Consider the following 17831-nt stretch of genomic DNA (forward strand, 5'->3'; position numbering starts at 1 on the left):
CAATTCCTAATTTATTCGGGGCTTAACTTTGGGGCTTAACTTTACCTCTACCTGACCCGAAATGTTTGCAAATTTTCCTTTCTAAAAGAAAACTTGTATTTGTCATATCTTGTGTTTTTATGCTTCGTATAATATCTACAATAATTCTTCATGTAATAATACATTTTCCGGTCTTGTCTATTATGATGGAATTATTGGGGGTAAGTTTAAATAATGGATTTAGTAGCAAATGTTTGTAAAAGATTATGAAGATGCTGAAGTAGAAACATACTAATCCATAAGTTTTTTTTTATCAGTAAACAGTGTTCTAAAACAGATTTGTTTTATTGAAAGGTAAGGCATGATTGATTCACATTGTTCTTTCGGGAGGGGGAGCGGTTTAAACATTTTTTTGGTTTAGATAAAATCATTATTTGCATGCTAAAAAACAGACGGTGAGGTTTAAAGCCAAAGTAGGGCCCAATACACCTTGAAAAAGACATAAATGTACAATGTCTAAACTAATTTCCATTTTTTAAATGAAAATCTCATTATGATTAAGCTAGGCCTCATTTTAAAGTATTTTCAAAATTTCATTTCGATACGATTTTACAAATATGACTTTGTACAAACTCAAATTAATACTACAAACAGACTAAAGTTGGACACTCACACTCACAATAATTTTTGGAGGGAACCTCCGCCTTCCTACTCCAGGTATATCCATTTCCATTTGGGAATATTTGTTATGTGGTTGGTTGTTATTTTTTTTTTACCTGACTGCTAAGAAAGCATAAATGCTTGTAAGTAAGCAACCAGACGGCCGACGGCTTAAGGTCCTCTCCGAGGGACCTGGTAATGAGGGTTAATGCCTTACCAAAGGGCACTAGCGCATCGACTTGGTTTCGAACCCGGGTCACCGGATTACGAGACCACTTCTCTACCGACTGAGCATTCGCGCCTTATCTGATTGTCGACATCTTCGAATGGTCCTTACCTGAAGAACATCACTTGGAGTCACATATAATTACACTTTTAATATATTTCAATTATAGTACTGATATGTCAGGGATTAAAATAAACATAACAAATTAACGTCTTTCTTTATTGCTGTTGAATTCAGTAAGTTTGGGGGTATTTTATTCGGGTACCTTTAATGTAAGAGGCTTCTTACATGTTCCCCATATTTCACATTACCATTTCTCTATGTTACATGTCTATCATTGTTTAATATGAATTCTCCTAATAAATATCATGCATGAGACCATCTTAATGTTTTAATCTGGAACAATAAAACAAACAAACAAACAAAATGTACGGGGACCTGGCGACAATCTGTTTTTCCTTCAATATATTTCCATATTATGCGATACAAAGTGCTTTAAAATTAGACAATCTAGAGTTGTCAATTTTATTTGAAGAAGGATTTAAAAAAATCATCATTAATGCTACTTGAAAAGTTTACCCATTGATAAATGGTTGTAAATGATATATGCATTAAGCCTATGGGAATGAGAGAATTCAGAACTCAAGGGGTTAATAATAAGAGGAGCAGTGAGGATAGGTTTTATCATTTTCAACCGAATCTTACTTTAATACGATCAGGTAGGCATTACAGACTGTTGCCCATAAAATTGAAATAATTTTTCCGTACTTCTTTTTGTGAAATAATTGTGACAACATGATTTATTTTTTATCAAGAAAGTTTATATCTTCCCAGAGCTTTATGGACCAATCTCTATGACTCTTTAGATTGATCAATAAAGTTCAAGAAGATGTAAACTATACATCAAACGTCTTTTATAACCAGTTCTTTTACATATCGGAAAACACTAATGAAGATACGGCGCATACAGCCGTAATAAAGGCCGGGCCTTTAGGGGTAAGCAGCCCTCCTGAGAGTTTAAAGATTACCAGTATATGGTCAATTGCCCCCTCATATTCGGGAAACAAGATGATCCTCTTTTGTTTGTTATATATCTCGCTTCTATATGACAGAAGTTTAACCATCAAAAAAGTTATATGACAAAATAACCTAGTGATGATGGTGAAAGGGTAATTTTTTCCTTTTTAGTTTCGCGAAATTTAGAAACTTGAAGATTAATATATTTTGGTGTAGAACATTAGCCCCCGAACAAAATAAGACCCGTACATACGCCCATGCAGTTTCCTACATGTACATGTAACACGCCATGGGATGTACCACAAGAGGTCACATGGTAGCTTATGGAGGTCGGACCTTACATACAGGTATAAATAAACAGAGTGGTGCCCAATAACATGATACTATGACGCAGACAGTGTACCAGTCATGACCAAACTATGCCAGCTAGCTCATCAATTAATGAGTTGGAACGATCTGACATTACATACAATATATGCACATGCAATAGAGTTAATTTTTTGACTAATTTAGAAAGAGCGGAAATAATAAATATAGAAGCATAATAAAAAGCAAACCAATACGGAAATAGACTTTCGGCTAAGGCAGATTAATGGATTATGTCATTCGAGGTTGTAAATAATGTATGTATTCATATGCATATTATGGTGAATCTACGTGTCAAAATGTTTGAATCATTCGGTGTCCACTTTATATCATATTCGAACGAAATGTTTAAGTTAATCACTGAATAAATCGACAACGGTATACTTGTTAACTTCAGCATTGTCGTTATCCTCGACGTCATCATGGAATCAGGAAGCTCTCCATCATCACTTCCATATTCATCATCATCATCATCATCATCATCATCATCATCATGTCTTTAATCACCATCACCACCATCATTATCGTATCATCATCGTAATCGTCATCATTGTCTTCGTCGTCATCATCATTATCATCGCTATCATCATTAAAATTGTCACCATGATTATTTGTTTCATCATCTATGTCATCACAAATGTTATCACTTGATCTATTTTCTTTTCTTTATCTCTTTTTAATATTTCTTAACCCTTCCATTACCATTACCAACATGTAAAGAAAAAAGAAGAAAAAAAAAAAGAAATTACATATTGCTTTCCCAAGCCAAGAACCAATTTGAATCATAATTAACATTATATAATAAACATCATACCTGATGAAATATAATATTTGACGTTTAGATATTTTATTTGGTAATGATAAAATTATGAAGGACGGCCTATATTGTCCTCCGCATAAATATGGGACAACCCCCCCCCCCCCCACATGCACGTATCTTCGCATGTTCTCACATATCAATATTCCCCTAGCACACAATATGATTTACAATCCCAAAGCCTGTCTTATTAAATTTTCGCAATTACCCTACTCTTCTGTCAGCTCGTGTTTTCTCTCTCTCAGGCTCCTCGCGTTGCATATGCTTCATGTTCGAGATAGAGAGCCCAGTCTCCCTAGCTAGTTGCGCAGGATGCGACTGAATCATTTACATTTCTTCATTGTTTGAGATCATCCCGCCTCTGACAGGGGGAGATACGGTGATTGATGCCCTCAGCTATCAAACTCCTCTCCTTTTACGAGGTAAAATTCCCCGTGTTTTCCACGACCATTTCGAGGCTTAGCGAAAGAAAGGCCGACTAATTCGGAGACTTCTTCACGCCGCGGCGCCCCGTCTCCCGTGCATCGGGATCAGGACAGGCCTTGGCCGTGCCCACCGAGAGCGAGCGTCGACGCCAGGGCTCTCTTCACCGTCGCCGGCTATGCGCGCATGCAGCGGACTATTAAAGGCACTTTTCATACATCCTTGGTCTAATTTCAATTTACCCTATTATATGCAATTATAATCTGTTCAGAAATGGGAATAATCAGTCTTTTTCCGTAAATTTTGACCGATGGAGTCAAATTCAAAATGAAAATTGATAATGGGAACTGGTTTGTTGTAATTGTTCCACATAATGAAAGGGACAGTTATTTGATACATAATGAGAGAGAAAAAGAGGGATAGAGAGATAGCGAGAGAGAGAGAGAGAGAGAGAGAGAGAGAGATGGGGAGAGAAGAGGGATGGGGAGGGAGAAAGGGGAGGAGAGAGACGACGACAAAAAGAGAGAATAAGAGAAAGAGAGAAATAAAGAGAAAGAGAAAGCGAGAGAAAGAGAAATTAAGGGAAGAAAAAGAGAGAGAGAGAGAGAGAGAGAGAGAGTTATACATAGACACAAAGATACACAGAAACAAATTTTCCTCTTTTAATTGATTTCTAGGGACCTGATCTGGAGGTTAACAAGTAGTCCAGAACGTCCCAAGAAAGAACGAAAGAAATAGAAAATAAACTAAAACGCGGAAAATAATTACATTCCCTGACGTAAGGGAAATGAAGAAGTACGGTAGAACAGAATACTAGTATATTTACAAATAAAAACAAGTAAGCAGGTAGGTTTTAAGTCAAATTTTAAGAAATCGTTTGCTCAAAACATAATGTTGATATTAATTCTAACAGGTACTATCTTCGATAATTATGATATCCAAGAAAAATACTGTTAGTTTTATAAAGAGTATTTTTTGTTCATGTAAGATGTTCAACTAGTGCACTGTTTAAAAGGAGAATAAGACCGTCACTACCAAACAAATTTGGTCTGAGTGGAAACGAAAAAATCAATGAAACAAATTTGGAAAATTGAAGATGACGAGGTCAAAGAATAACCTCTAACAGTTCATATTTATCACCAATGATATGGAGAACCTCACTCTGGTAGTTCAGCAATCAATCATGACATTATGTTTAATATCATAGTTGGTCTACTTTTACTATTTTACTGTAAAAAGTACACAACATTACTAGGATTCGGTATTTTTGTTATATTACACAATCTAATGGAGAAGTAGCGCCGCTATGCCATTAGACATCATGACCAAAATGACAATTAGTGGTTCAATAGTGAGAAGAAAAGAAAGAAAAAAAAATCACAATTTTGGGAATTATGCAGTTTAGCAGTCATCGGGTTAACGTCTGCGCCATCGGAGCATAATAATGAATGGAGGAAAAGATATAACAATATATTATGAATATTACATAATAGAGATTTAGATATTAGCTGTATAATCATGTACACCAAAAAGGACTTTTTCCGCCATTCTTCCTTTTTATTTCCCTGAATATGCTGCGTCCACTAGACCTAACTTATCGAGGTTGATTTATTTTTATCACACCTACACATGGTCGCGCACACCCAAACGCTCACCCACACGCGCGCACCACACACACAAATCAGTTAATTATATCTTGATTACCATTTATGAATGACGTCGACACTGACGTGTTTATGATCTTTGTGACGCTGCCTAGGCGTTAAGGCAATGCACAACGATGAACAGTGATACTGGAAATAGGTTGTGATCTTGGTTTTCGTTGAGATATAGCCAGCTTCTAAAAAGTCGTTACCTGGAAATCTCCAGGTGTTAAAAACACCAATTTACGGAGATACCAAATTAGACAAAAAGGAAGAGGGAAAAAAAATCAAATGAAAATCCATATTTTATTCTAATATCTGAATTGCTTATTATTCTGCTTAGCAGAAACACACGATTACAATTTTTAGCAAAGATATTTTTAAAAAAAATAAAAATAATAAGTGACCAGATTTGACAAAAGTCGAAATTTTATTTAGAAAAATCGCATCTCGTCCTTGTGAATAAACATTCATCCCGTAATACCTCTCATCGTATTTCCAAACAGTTTTATTTCTGTAACTACGTGTATTTTTTCTTCACTCTGTTCTTCATTGGTATCTTACCCCTCCAAATTTATTATTCTTTCGCTCCTGACTTTCTCCCTCTTTCTCTTTATATCTCCCACGATTCATCCCTCCATATCTGGCCTGTTTCTCTTCCTTATCTTTATGTGGCAACATCTATCTCTTTCTCTCTTTCTACCGCTCTCCCTCTCAATATCTTATTCCAAATATTCCCATCTTTCTCTTCTACATATACCCTCTCTCCATCTTTTAACTTTCCCTTTCTCTTTTTCTCACATCTACCCTTCCCCATCACTTCCTCCCCTTCCCTTTCCCTTCCTCTCCCCTTTCCCCTCCCCCTCTCTCTCTCTCTCTCTCTCTTTCTCTCTCTCTCTCCATCTCCCCCGATCACTGCTCCTGCTCGTGCCTTGTTTCTCCTTCTAAAGGTATCCCTTTCCAGGCACCCTGGATTGGAGAGTGCCACGTGCCTTTGAATGATCGGGTTAATAATGCTTGATTGAGTTGGCCCGTGTGAGAGAGGAAACACTTAATAATACCCACCTCGGGCGAGAGAACCTGGTAATGACCGGCCTCAGATCCCCGCTATCCCCTTGAACTAGACCGACGGCGACGTTTTCCGTGGACCCCGTTCATACGTGAAAAGTTAATATCATGGTTTATTCATAGCCTTCACATTCCTTGCACACCATTATCAACACTTTGGTAAAAACGTTAAGTTTAGCCAAATCAGCGAAAAATATTTCCCTCTCTGTGGTTATATAAGCTTTGACTAAAATATTGACTTTTTCTCCTTTTCTTCATAAGTTTGTGGCTTTGGCAATTAGATGCTCTGATAAACCCACGTAGGCATTATGATATGCAAAATAATGCCAGAAATCATCGATTTTATTTTTATGTTTCTTTTCTCTCAGTATGGGGATCATCTGGGTCAATTTTTTTGTTTCTGTACACTTTGATGAAGGATGCTATAATTGGCATTCCATTTCTAAGCACAATGCGCACATTACACTCTCTGATCAAGCAATTGGCTCCATGGAAAACAAATCTCAGTATGTCCCTCTACCTTAATAAGTTTAAGCGTAAAGTATATAGGCTGCACCCATCTGATCTATATTAATTGAATGCCTACTATGAAATAATGTATGCATATTTCCACCAAGAATATGACTGGAAGAAATCGTCACTACCATATTGCCACACTTCTATATCGCAATATTTTTGGTGGAAATATGCACACAATATTCCAAAGTAGGCATTCAAAATGGTATGAATTCAATTGATATCAAAATATGTAAGATATTCGAAGAAAAAATATGTTAAACTGTGCTTGTTAATCAGGCAGCGTATGCTTAAAATCGATGAGAATAAATTTAAATGTTCCAACATGCCATCAGTGATCTGACGGCTTAAATGACCTTTTAAACGATCATCTTCCTAGTCATCCTCGTCTGATATCATTTATGGGATCATCTGGATCAGTTGAATCAAACGAATGTATATATTACTCAGTGAACTTAAAATAGTTTTTTAATTTCTGGGAGAGGTGAAAATAATTGTGAGCTTTTCTTACTCTTTCTTTGCTCGTGTGCATGGAAGCACATCCTATAAAATAAGTCTTCTGAATAAGGAACCCACTTCAAATGAACGCCCTCATGGCTCAAGTGTTTGGACCAAAATTAATGTCACATTTTTGTGAAGTCCCATTTACCCAGTTCTTCGTACAGTGCTTTTAGCTTTCAATAAAACTGAGTCTTTTTTTTAATATTGTGGATGATTCCAACACAGTATACACCAATTTCTATGTACAAAATTGCTTCTAGGTAGTTTCTTCTACAATGCAATCGCATGAGCAGCACTCAACAATATATGTTATGTTACACTTCCATATGCACGTCATAAGAGGCAGATTTCTCAAATAATGTTCAAGGCTAATCTTGACTTTTGGTGATTGTACTGTACTTCAGAAAAAAGTGGTTCAAATTAATTTTTGAATTTCAAGTAGTGAAAAAAATAAAATGCTCGGTTCAGAAGTAAAAAAATGGCAACATATTGCCGAAATTTTGCTGGAAATAATATTTACAGAAACTACATGTCGAGTAGCCTACGTATAAATGTTGTATGCAAAGCTCGATTTTTAATGTTTTTATGCTCAATATTCAGCCACTTACGTTCCGTAGAATTCAAGTTTTTAGTAGATTTCTTATCATTTATGTGTAGTACGGAACATGAAGTGAATGTTTGGTATGAATCGGTGAATGTTTGGAATGAATTGGTGAATATTCTTTTCCACCATCATCAGAACTCAGGATTAAGGCCCCTCCTAAATGGTTTTTGATACCCTCAAAATATATATCCTACCGAAAAAAAGACCTTTTCCATTTGAAGAGCAGAAGTGCAAATCAATACATTTGGTTACATGGTGAAACCACTTTCAAAACACATGAAAAGTGAAATAAAATATTTACATTACACAAATAGCAATTACGATCAACATAAATTTCGACCATCCATGTAATTTACCCAAAACGTCACATAATAAGTAAATTATGAAAATGACTTTAGTAAACACGCATGAGTCTTTGGATTCTTTTCCCACCACCTTCAATTGTAATGTTACACAGTTGTAAAATATATTTAGATTCATGCATTTTTCAGGTAAATTATTAACAAAACTATATACATTTTATGTGGGTGGTCGTTCGTGGGTGTGTATGTGGGTGGGTGTGTATGTGGGTGGGTGTGTGTGGGTGTATTTTACCTTACATTGTTTAGGCCTTGACATATCTATAGTTGAATGGGCATAGACATTTATCATGAAGCAAACAGGTCATACAAGCGCCATGGTCAAAGTTGACCCTAATTAGTCACTCTCGTTCAAGAAGAAGAAAAAAATCTGACCTTTTCAAATAACCAGGTGCCTGGGATATTTCAAAATTTCAACAAATATGTGAATATATAAAGACAAATAATATATCATATTCTTGTCTTTTGTTCTTGTTTTAGTCATGTATGTTTTCCTGTCTTTCATAATTCAATACAGTCTGCCATATTTCTCGTATAAAAGATAAAATAGGTTATTATTTCTTTTCATTCTGTTTATTTACAATCTTCTATACTTAACCATTTTCGCCGTTTCCAATTTACTTATCACTTATTCTTTCTTAGGCTGTGTATTATGAATAATATTTTTTTTCTCGAAATGATAATAAATATATTCCAGAATTTACAGGGTTTACTGACATTCTGATTCGTTTTCTCCCTTCCGGCGCTGTTTCTAAATAGGGTTAGAGTAAAAGTTACGAAAGCAATTAAAAAAATGAAATTGTTTAATAGAGAATCCGACCGCCTGTAGATAGACATGTACAGATTGACAATAATAGTAAAGTTTCGGGGTTAGCTTTAAATATGCTATTAACAGACCTTACCGAATTATTAAACGATTTTACGATCACCTTGGTATTCGCCTTTTCGAACGAGCTTCATCATGCAAAGATATATGTGTTAAGCTGTTAATTACATCCCATTTTATTTTTTTCCCCGAAAATCTAGAATTTCTTAGCTACATATTTTTCTATTTATTGATTTCTAAGCATACTTTGCTCACGTTATATTGTAAAACAGCATCTGAGGAACTAGCACTTCAACAGGCTCTGCTTCAAGTAAGTTCCTTTTTTATCGTGCTTTTTCTATTATATTTGTCGTTTCATTGCATACTTTTTGTGATATAATTATTCTTGTACTATGTTTTGCATGAGAAATAAAATCATTTATATCATGAAATCATTTGAAATAAAATCATTTTAATCAAACATTTTCTGAAGATCAAAAGTATCGATTTTGTTCAGGTGTGTGTTTTTTTCTTCAAAAAATTGGACATCCATCCAACCCCACCCAGGAACGTAGTTTAATTCTTTATTTTCATGTCTGTGTCCCCTTTTCTTGGGGTTGGGGGTCTAAAACCCCTAGAAGCCCTATATTTTGAACGGCACTGATGTTTCATGCGTCAAGAACTCTCCAGGAGCACCAGACGTGTTTCCTAACGTGACTTCTTGAATAATTGATTGGTCCAAGTCTTATTATTCTTTCCTTTTGACCTCGTCAGCCATTTATTGTTTCAAGAATCACTTTGAGTTTCTCCGCGTATACGACTTCCGATATATTCATGCAGGAAAAGATGGGATGTCTCTATTGTGTGAGAGAATATTAGTGTTACACTTCAAGTAAAAATAACTATCACCTGATCCGGAATGTTCACGTGTATTCTCGTTGACATATGTCATGTGTATGTACCTTATGTACAGTCGTACATCAAATACACAATTAAGAGAGAGAGAGAGAGATAAAGAGAGAGACAGAGACAGAGAGACAGAGAGACAGAGATAGAGAGAGAGAGATAGAGAGAGAGAGAGAGAGAGAGAGACTATCGTAGTGCACTTGTCAAAGAATATATCGAGAATAGTTCATAAAGTAAAACGTGTATTGGATAGAACTTTTGAAATCATTTACCTTACAACCACTTTTAGTCGTGTTACCAAAACAAATTATCAGTGACACATTTAAAAATCTAATATATTTGTCCTTTTCTCCTTATTATGCAATTACATGACGGAAATAACTTTATAACAACAGAGTTTCATGTATGCAATGGTAACTTATTAATGGAGGGAATGATATCAACGTATATCCAGAAATTTACATATTTTTGGACAGGTTTTTATACATTTTGCTCTAGCACTTGTCATAAAGACTCAAAGCTATTTGTATTCATCCGTTTAGGTTTTTTTTCTCCTGCGTATGGAATTCTTAGAATTCAATATGTAAGAATACAATTTGATCAAGATACAAAAGAAGTTATGGATTTAGACAAATGGACATACAAATAAAGATACAATCGCGAGGGCTATATAATTCAATTCATGATATTATGGGTATATCCATGCAGATACAAATTGACTTGGAAGTTTAAAGACGACTCCCCTATGATAACATTATTTCATATCAAGCTGATGAAATTTAAAGTAAATGAATCGTATTGAAAGGTAAAATCAGCGTCCGTCGCTACGTACATTCTAAAAAGTTTGTGTGAGTTTCGTTTTCTACGGAGCAACATAAGTAGAAGAAGAAAAAATCTTGAACAAATAAGAGCTCTCCTGATTAATCCTTATTTTCTAATAGCTCCGATACTTTAGATAAATAAAAAACCCTGTTTATAAGATTTGGTCAAAACGGAAGTCCAATGTCACTGACCAGGTCTTGAGCGATGGCAATCTTCCATCCCAGCCGCCTGCTGCATTAAACGTACTGCATTAAGAGCTAGCTGGCCATCCAACAACCAGCAATACAACTTTCTTGGGAATTGAATTCAATTTTGGTGGATGTGTAGTTACGTTAAGTGGGAATAATTATTGAAAATAGGTTAACATTGAAACGGAGAATAGCAGAGACGATGATTCGATAGAAAAGCCTGGTAAGATTCCCTCCGTTCACTGTTCCCGTTTTCCCCGCTTTCTTCTAATTCCACCATTGTACGCCGAAGATCTCTATTTTCTGCTCAACCGGATCTAAGTCAGTTTTCGCCGTCTTCTTTGTAAGCCATCAAATACTTTAATCCATGCCTTTTATCTGTTCGACGAAGACGCATAAGTAGAGAATATTTTTGGCGGGATTTCACGAAGATTTTGCTCGTCGGGTGCAGCCGTGATGTGAGCACCTGAATAAAAATGAGCGGGAAACAAGCGCTGGGGGTTTTAAGGTTCTTGGGCAAGAGATCCCCATGCATCTATTGATAAGCGTAGAAAAGGCTTAGACTCAGCGGCTCCGATGGATTCGGCGAGCGACAGCGGAACCCTCTCATCGGCCGGAACCTCTCCTCATCATGCGTTTTTTTTTCTTCCTCAGTCTCAAACATTTCTCATTTTATTTTGCTATTTTTGTGTCGTTGTCGCAAAATTGTATCTCGGTTTCGCAAACTTTTTTTCTTGCGCATATGTTTCAAAAATCATTTGAAATTTGTATTTTCTGGTAGCAAGTGCTCCCGATAGGAATATTCATAGTCTGTTTATTATGTGTATCAGGGATTAATTTATAAGCAAATGCGTTGGCAAATATCACAAAACTTCAAGACAATCAACAGAATATAAAATTAATCAATAACAAATCCTCTTTGTTGAAATATATTTGCCAGTAAAGTGAATGTAATTTTAATAAATCATAATACAGCTATAAAGCAGAACCACAACATGGAACCGTGTTATAATGATGTTTTCTGAATTGTCAGATGTTGGGAGCATAACACAACGTAAACATAAAAAAGGATCATTATTTAAAGCTATAAAGCATTTCTCAGCCTCTGACAAACTGCATAACCACTATTATTAGATTCTCTCCACCATACCTCGTAAAAACTTACTGCTGTGGTAACAATCACCACACTCATAAATATTCAGGTAAATATCATATCATATCGAAAAAGAATAGATGCAATTTTATAAAAACCAGTAAACCCTCATATCTTTGGTTATTATTAGTTTTTGCAGGTGCATATAGTACATAATCAATGTAAAACATGTATATATTCCGTTACTTCTTTTACGAATTCTGTACAAGAAGTACCGGAATAATTAAATATGTATATATATTATATATACACACGCATACAAACCTACAAACACACACACACACACCCACACACACACACACACACACACACACACACACACACACACACACACACACATATATATATATATTGTAATACACTAGACTTTACTTTATTTTTCTCAAACCGTCCAACTCCTCCTCCCCCGGCCTCTCCCTTCGTCTCTCTCTCCCTCCATTAGTGTAATTCATTTCTTTGTACTGATGTATAAGTTCTGTTCATCATCGTTTTGTTTCGTTTTGTTTCCATTTTGCTTGTTCGGTCTTCTTTCTATTACCCCTTTTTTTTAATTATTTTTCTCTTCTTTCTTCTGATTTTCTTTTTTCTTTCTTTATTCCTTCCCCTCTCTTCATATACTTTTATTTACCCTTCTTTCTCTGTTTCTTACTCGGCATACAAACACTGGATTATTATGTGAGTCGTGAGTACGTGTTACACATCAGAACGTAAATAATTATCTTTTCTTGTTGATAATAGATATTTTTTCTTTCTTCAGACCTTTGCATATTATGGATGTATATTTGTATACACTGATTCGTTACAGATTAGACCTATCCTATAAATAGATCCTGCCATGTATACTAGTATAAGCTTTAGATTGAATAAGCCTTTTCACCAACCTTCCTCCCGTCGACGCAAGCCAAGCAAGGGACCAGACTTTTGATCAGACTGCACCCTTTTTATTAATTGATGAGGAGTTTTGTTCTTTCAATTCAAGATTTCTAGGGCGGGTAACCACAATTACTGCGAGTTATTCTCTCTCTCTCTCGACTAACCATCCCCCAAAAGACTCTCTTTGATGAGTATCAGATATCACAATATTTGAAGAATTGTATTAGTAGCAAAAATGATTGTTAGTACTTTGACCCAATGTATATCAATAGTGGTTTCTGCACGATCTTTCGCTCTTTCCAAGTCTCTTGTTAAAAATGTAAAGAGTTGCATTTCCCCACGGGCGAAATGTCAGTGTTGGCAGGCGTTCGGAACAGCTTTGAGACCCTCGGAAAATGCGCCAACTTATCCCTACTGTCAAGAGGCCAACGGGCTGCAGGCGCTTCAGGATGCCGTGTGCAGCCGACCAGAACCTCGCCATTGAATAGGACGAGTAGCGCAGACTGATCGCGCGGCCTGTAAAGTGTAATTTTGCACGCCAGAAAACGCCCTCGAGGTATATCTGGTGGAGAGACCACCATTTACAACTGTTACAATTGTAAAGTCAAGGTTTGAGTTTAATTGAAAAAGAAAAAAAAACGATATTTCAATAAAAGGGTAATGAAACACGTTAGATTTTGGGCAGGCTTTTGTGAAGCGTCTCATGAAACTCACTCTCAATCTTAACCATTCCCTATGGTTCGTACAGTCCAAACTTCGCATAGTTCCGCGTGCCTAGCCAGCACAATCACCCAAAGCACCCCAAAACAAATGCTCTTAATATTTTGCCCTTTTCCAATGATTGTTTCCGAGAGATGTTTATCAAAACACCTTTCTGGTGATTAATCTTGGATATAACAAAACAAAAAAACCTTGACTGTTATTTGCGCCGTGATTGAGTCTTTGTTTTGGTGCTGGGTTCGTTGTATGCAGAAGCAAGGAAGCGAGAAATTACCATTCGTCAAGAAAAGCATGTCGTTTCATTCGTTACGCCATTCTGTTTAGGCACGTCCATTGTGCGGTGATAAGACAAGCAAAATGGCGGCGATCATCCGTGTCAAAATCATTCCAATATTTGCATTGTTTTTTCACGGTTTGGAGATTAAAATTCAAATACACAGGTGTGTTGATCAAGATGAATTGCGGAGGCTTTCCAAGGGTAATGCAATACTTCCAAAGAGGTATGGAGGGTTCATTACTTTTCCCCCTAAGTTTTTGAAATATATATCACTAGAGAACAATGATTCATTGCTAGTCATGCTAGTAGTCGTTTAAAACTTATGAAGGAAGAAATTGACGAGAAGAAAAATAAATCAATATATAGTCAACTGATCAAATAGATTGTTTTCTATTTATTTAATATGCTACTTTTCATCTAGTTAATAAGGTTTTCAAAATTGAAAGTCCTTACTTTGATTAAACCATTTTTATCACTTATGCTCAATTATTTTTTGTTCCATCTGTTTTTAGTTATATGACTCATAACTTAATAATAAATGTGCTATATAAGTATCACATATGGTTTCTCTGTTGTTGGAATTTTTACTATGTTTTTGAAGTATGCATCCAATCATTTTTATTATCTAAATTTTGCTACTTTTCCGGAGTGATATACTCTCTGAATGTCAAAGAGTGGAAACCTTTATTTCTGGAGTCTAATTTCGTTTAGGCATAAACATCCTTCTTCATTTGGCAAGATATTAACCTGCACTCGCTACTCAAGGTAGGATGCGACCGTCATTGTTGGTCAAAGAGTTTTTGAGCGCCATGTAACGCCTGGCTGGAATGCTCCCCAGGGAGTGGAGATTGTGCACAACGTGTGTGCGGGCAACTACATGGGCATAGATTCAACAAATGGAGTGTTTCTCACAATATAATAGTAATGGAGTGGATTAGCTTTAACAAACGAAATGATCACTAATGAGACTCCTGAAATGGTGGATCTGCAGTCCTCTGCAACGCTGAAATTGTAAGGACATATATATTCGTGAAGACAATGTCGCGTCGACAGACGGTCAGACAATGTCACAAAGTCACAAGGTCATACACACGGTCACACCATGTCACAATATCATAAGGTTATACACACGGTCATACAATGTCGCAATGTCACAAGGTCATACACACGGTCACACAATGTCACAAAGTCACAAGGTCACACAAACGGTCACACAATGTCACAAAGTCACAAGGTCACACACACGGTCACACAATGTCACAAAGTCACAAGGTCATACACACGGTCACGCAATGTCGCAATGTCACAGGATCATGCACACGGTCATACATTGCGACAACCGACAAAAACTCCAAAATATCTTGTCTTCTTCATTTGATTATGTTTTATTGGTTTCAGTCAACAAACGATGGTAAGAGTTCAGGGTGACATTAAACCATTCCTTCACAATCAACTCGTTATTTGGACAAATTTGTACCATTTTGATTCGGCTTGGATCTCACGGCCCTCCCCGGAAAAAAGAAATGATTGACATCAAATATCATGTTTTGACGCGAAAGGATGATCCTTTTGTTTATGGTACCAAACACGGATAGGAAGTCTCATCGTCTATTTACTCTTCATTACAATTATATCCTTTCCTTTCTTCCACTGTTTAACCATACAATACTGTACCCGGTTGCCTGTATCATCGCCCTGTACAGAAACCTATCCATGGGTGCTCTAGTTCTATTCACAAAGTCAAAGCCTTGGCTTAACATCTCTTGTTTGAACAAATGATGTGGTTTCGCACTACTTTACCCACATTGTGGGAGGGAAGCCGATTCTCACTCCATTGCGCAGTAATTGTAAAAACCATAGCCCACAACGCGCTCAAATACAATGGAGCTCATCAGCTTGGGTTTTGATGGACAGGTTGGAGCACTAACCAGTCACTGGATGTTGCATTGACTTGCTGGTAGGGAGTTATGAGTTATGGAATTTAATGGAACAACAGAGCTGCACCCTCTCTCCATTTTAAAGACAGTAATCTAAATTAAAAAGTATCGGATTCTAACAAAAGCTGGAAATTGAATTTATACCTAAAGCAAACGAAATTTATATCAAATGTCATTAAAACACGATGATGAAATAAACGAAATTGCTGAAGATCAAGGAGAAAAGTTGAGGACTTCTGGGTCTGTCGCTTGCCCGAAACATTCTGAGCTTTCCATTTTCTAAATTTATTTGCGAGCGAGCGAGCCAAGTGAGCACATTTGAAGAAAAAACTTCATCTAAAAATATAAGGTAAGATATGGAAATCTCTAACAGACCACATGTATGATGATGCCTGAATATATCCTTCGTGTGATTTGATATAATTATACGATCACCACAACCTAACGATGTGATGGGATGTTCTAAAATCCCACCTCTTCCAGTAATGTCTTCATGAATCATAATAAATTTCTCTATTTAATCCTTGACTCCAAGTATTCAGGGACTTGTTTTTCTTTTGTTCAAATACTATCCGTCCCTTTTCCTTTGTGTGCTTCAGTTCTGTTATTCAAATGACGAGAAAAAAAAGTTGATGCATTTCTTACAATTCGGAACATTAATTTCTCTTTTAGTGTTTCATAGTAGTTTTCTTGGGCGTTCTTTAGTTTTAAACTCAAGACCGATATCTTGTAGCTTACAAGATGTTGATTGGTTTCTGAGAGATGCATTTCTGTGAAGAAAGAGCTATAAACACAGCGCCACCAATCGACCATACTTGAAACAGTTACAAACAGCGCCGTTACCGGTGAAGAGTAAAACAAATGATGTGAGGAAAAAAAATATGTTAGTATTATTAAATATATAAGATATATTCAAAAACATTTTCCATTTATTCTCCAAAAGAAACAACTCTTTTCTACATGTGGTTAAATAGTTTTAACCAATCAAACCGATATCATTATTTCTAGATAGCCAGTCTTTGTCGTGATAATAGTAATACATTCACAACAATTTTACAACTTTTAGTTTGCGTTGGAGGACTATCCCTTTTTTTTTCTCATTGAAGTAGTCATGTATACGCTCCATGCCCTTTTGTCACTATGGAAATAATAGGATATTTTAACCGTTAATCCCAATTTAGAAGAAAAAAAATACCATTCATATCAGTTAGCTCTTTATTGCGTCGAGAGAAATGATGAGCTTTTTCTTTTGTTTGTAAAGGTAACATTCAAGCAGAACTTGATTCTTTTGAAAGAAAAAAAAATGAATTGATAGTGAGTAATGTTTATAAAAAGGTTTGGAAGCTTGAGATGATTAATGCAGGTCTTTGAGACGAGTGGAACGCCGCTCATTCATCACTGCTGCTGATACATGTAGCCAAGGCTGAAGTTAGCTACTCAACTCAGGTGAACTTTGAACGTTCCTCCGTTGTTGCCAATTGTGGAAGGGGTCAAGAATAAACAAATACAGTTCACAGAAGCATGCGTTTTATAAGTTATGCTTTCCGCTTCCATGCGCTCATTGAAGCTACCGTAACGCTTGGCAACTCGACATTTTTCATTCTTCACAATTCACATGACAAGTTTTTCTCCCCTTCATCTTTCTTTCATTATCCTCAAACAATGGGCGTAAAGTCGTCAAAATAAATTAGGATAGGTTAGCATAATGGCAATTTCATATTTCCTCAGCACAGTCTCGGGTAATTCCTGGCATTATCTGTGCTCATGGCGAAAAATTGCTTTTCTGTGGCGGTGTTTACTCGCTGTCAAAATGAAACTTATATTGCAATATTTTATCATCAGGCTCTGAGGCATGATGACATGTCACATGAAAAATGCACTTCCTCCTGTAAAAATAAAGAAATATACACATATTTCAGAAAGCTATTCCAAAGACAAATTAAAAATGTGTTCGTTTAAAGTGATTGTCGA

The sequence above is a fragment of the Strongylocentrotus purpuratus genome, unplaced genomic scaffold (genome assembly GCF_000002235.5).
Source record: "Strongylocentrotus purpuratus isolate Spur 01 unplaced genomic scaffold, Spur_5.0 spur5_scaffold_6, whole genome shotgun sequence".
Lineage (NCBI taxonomy): Eukaryota > Metazoa > Echinodermata > Echinoidea > Camarodonta > Strongylocentrotidae > Strongylocentrotus > Strongylocentrotus purpuratus.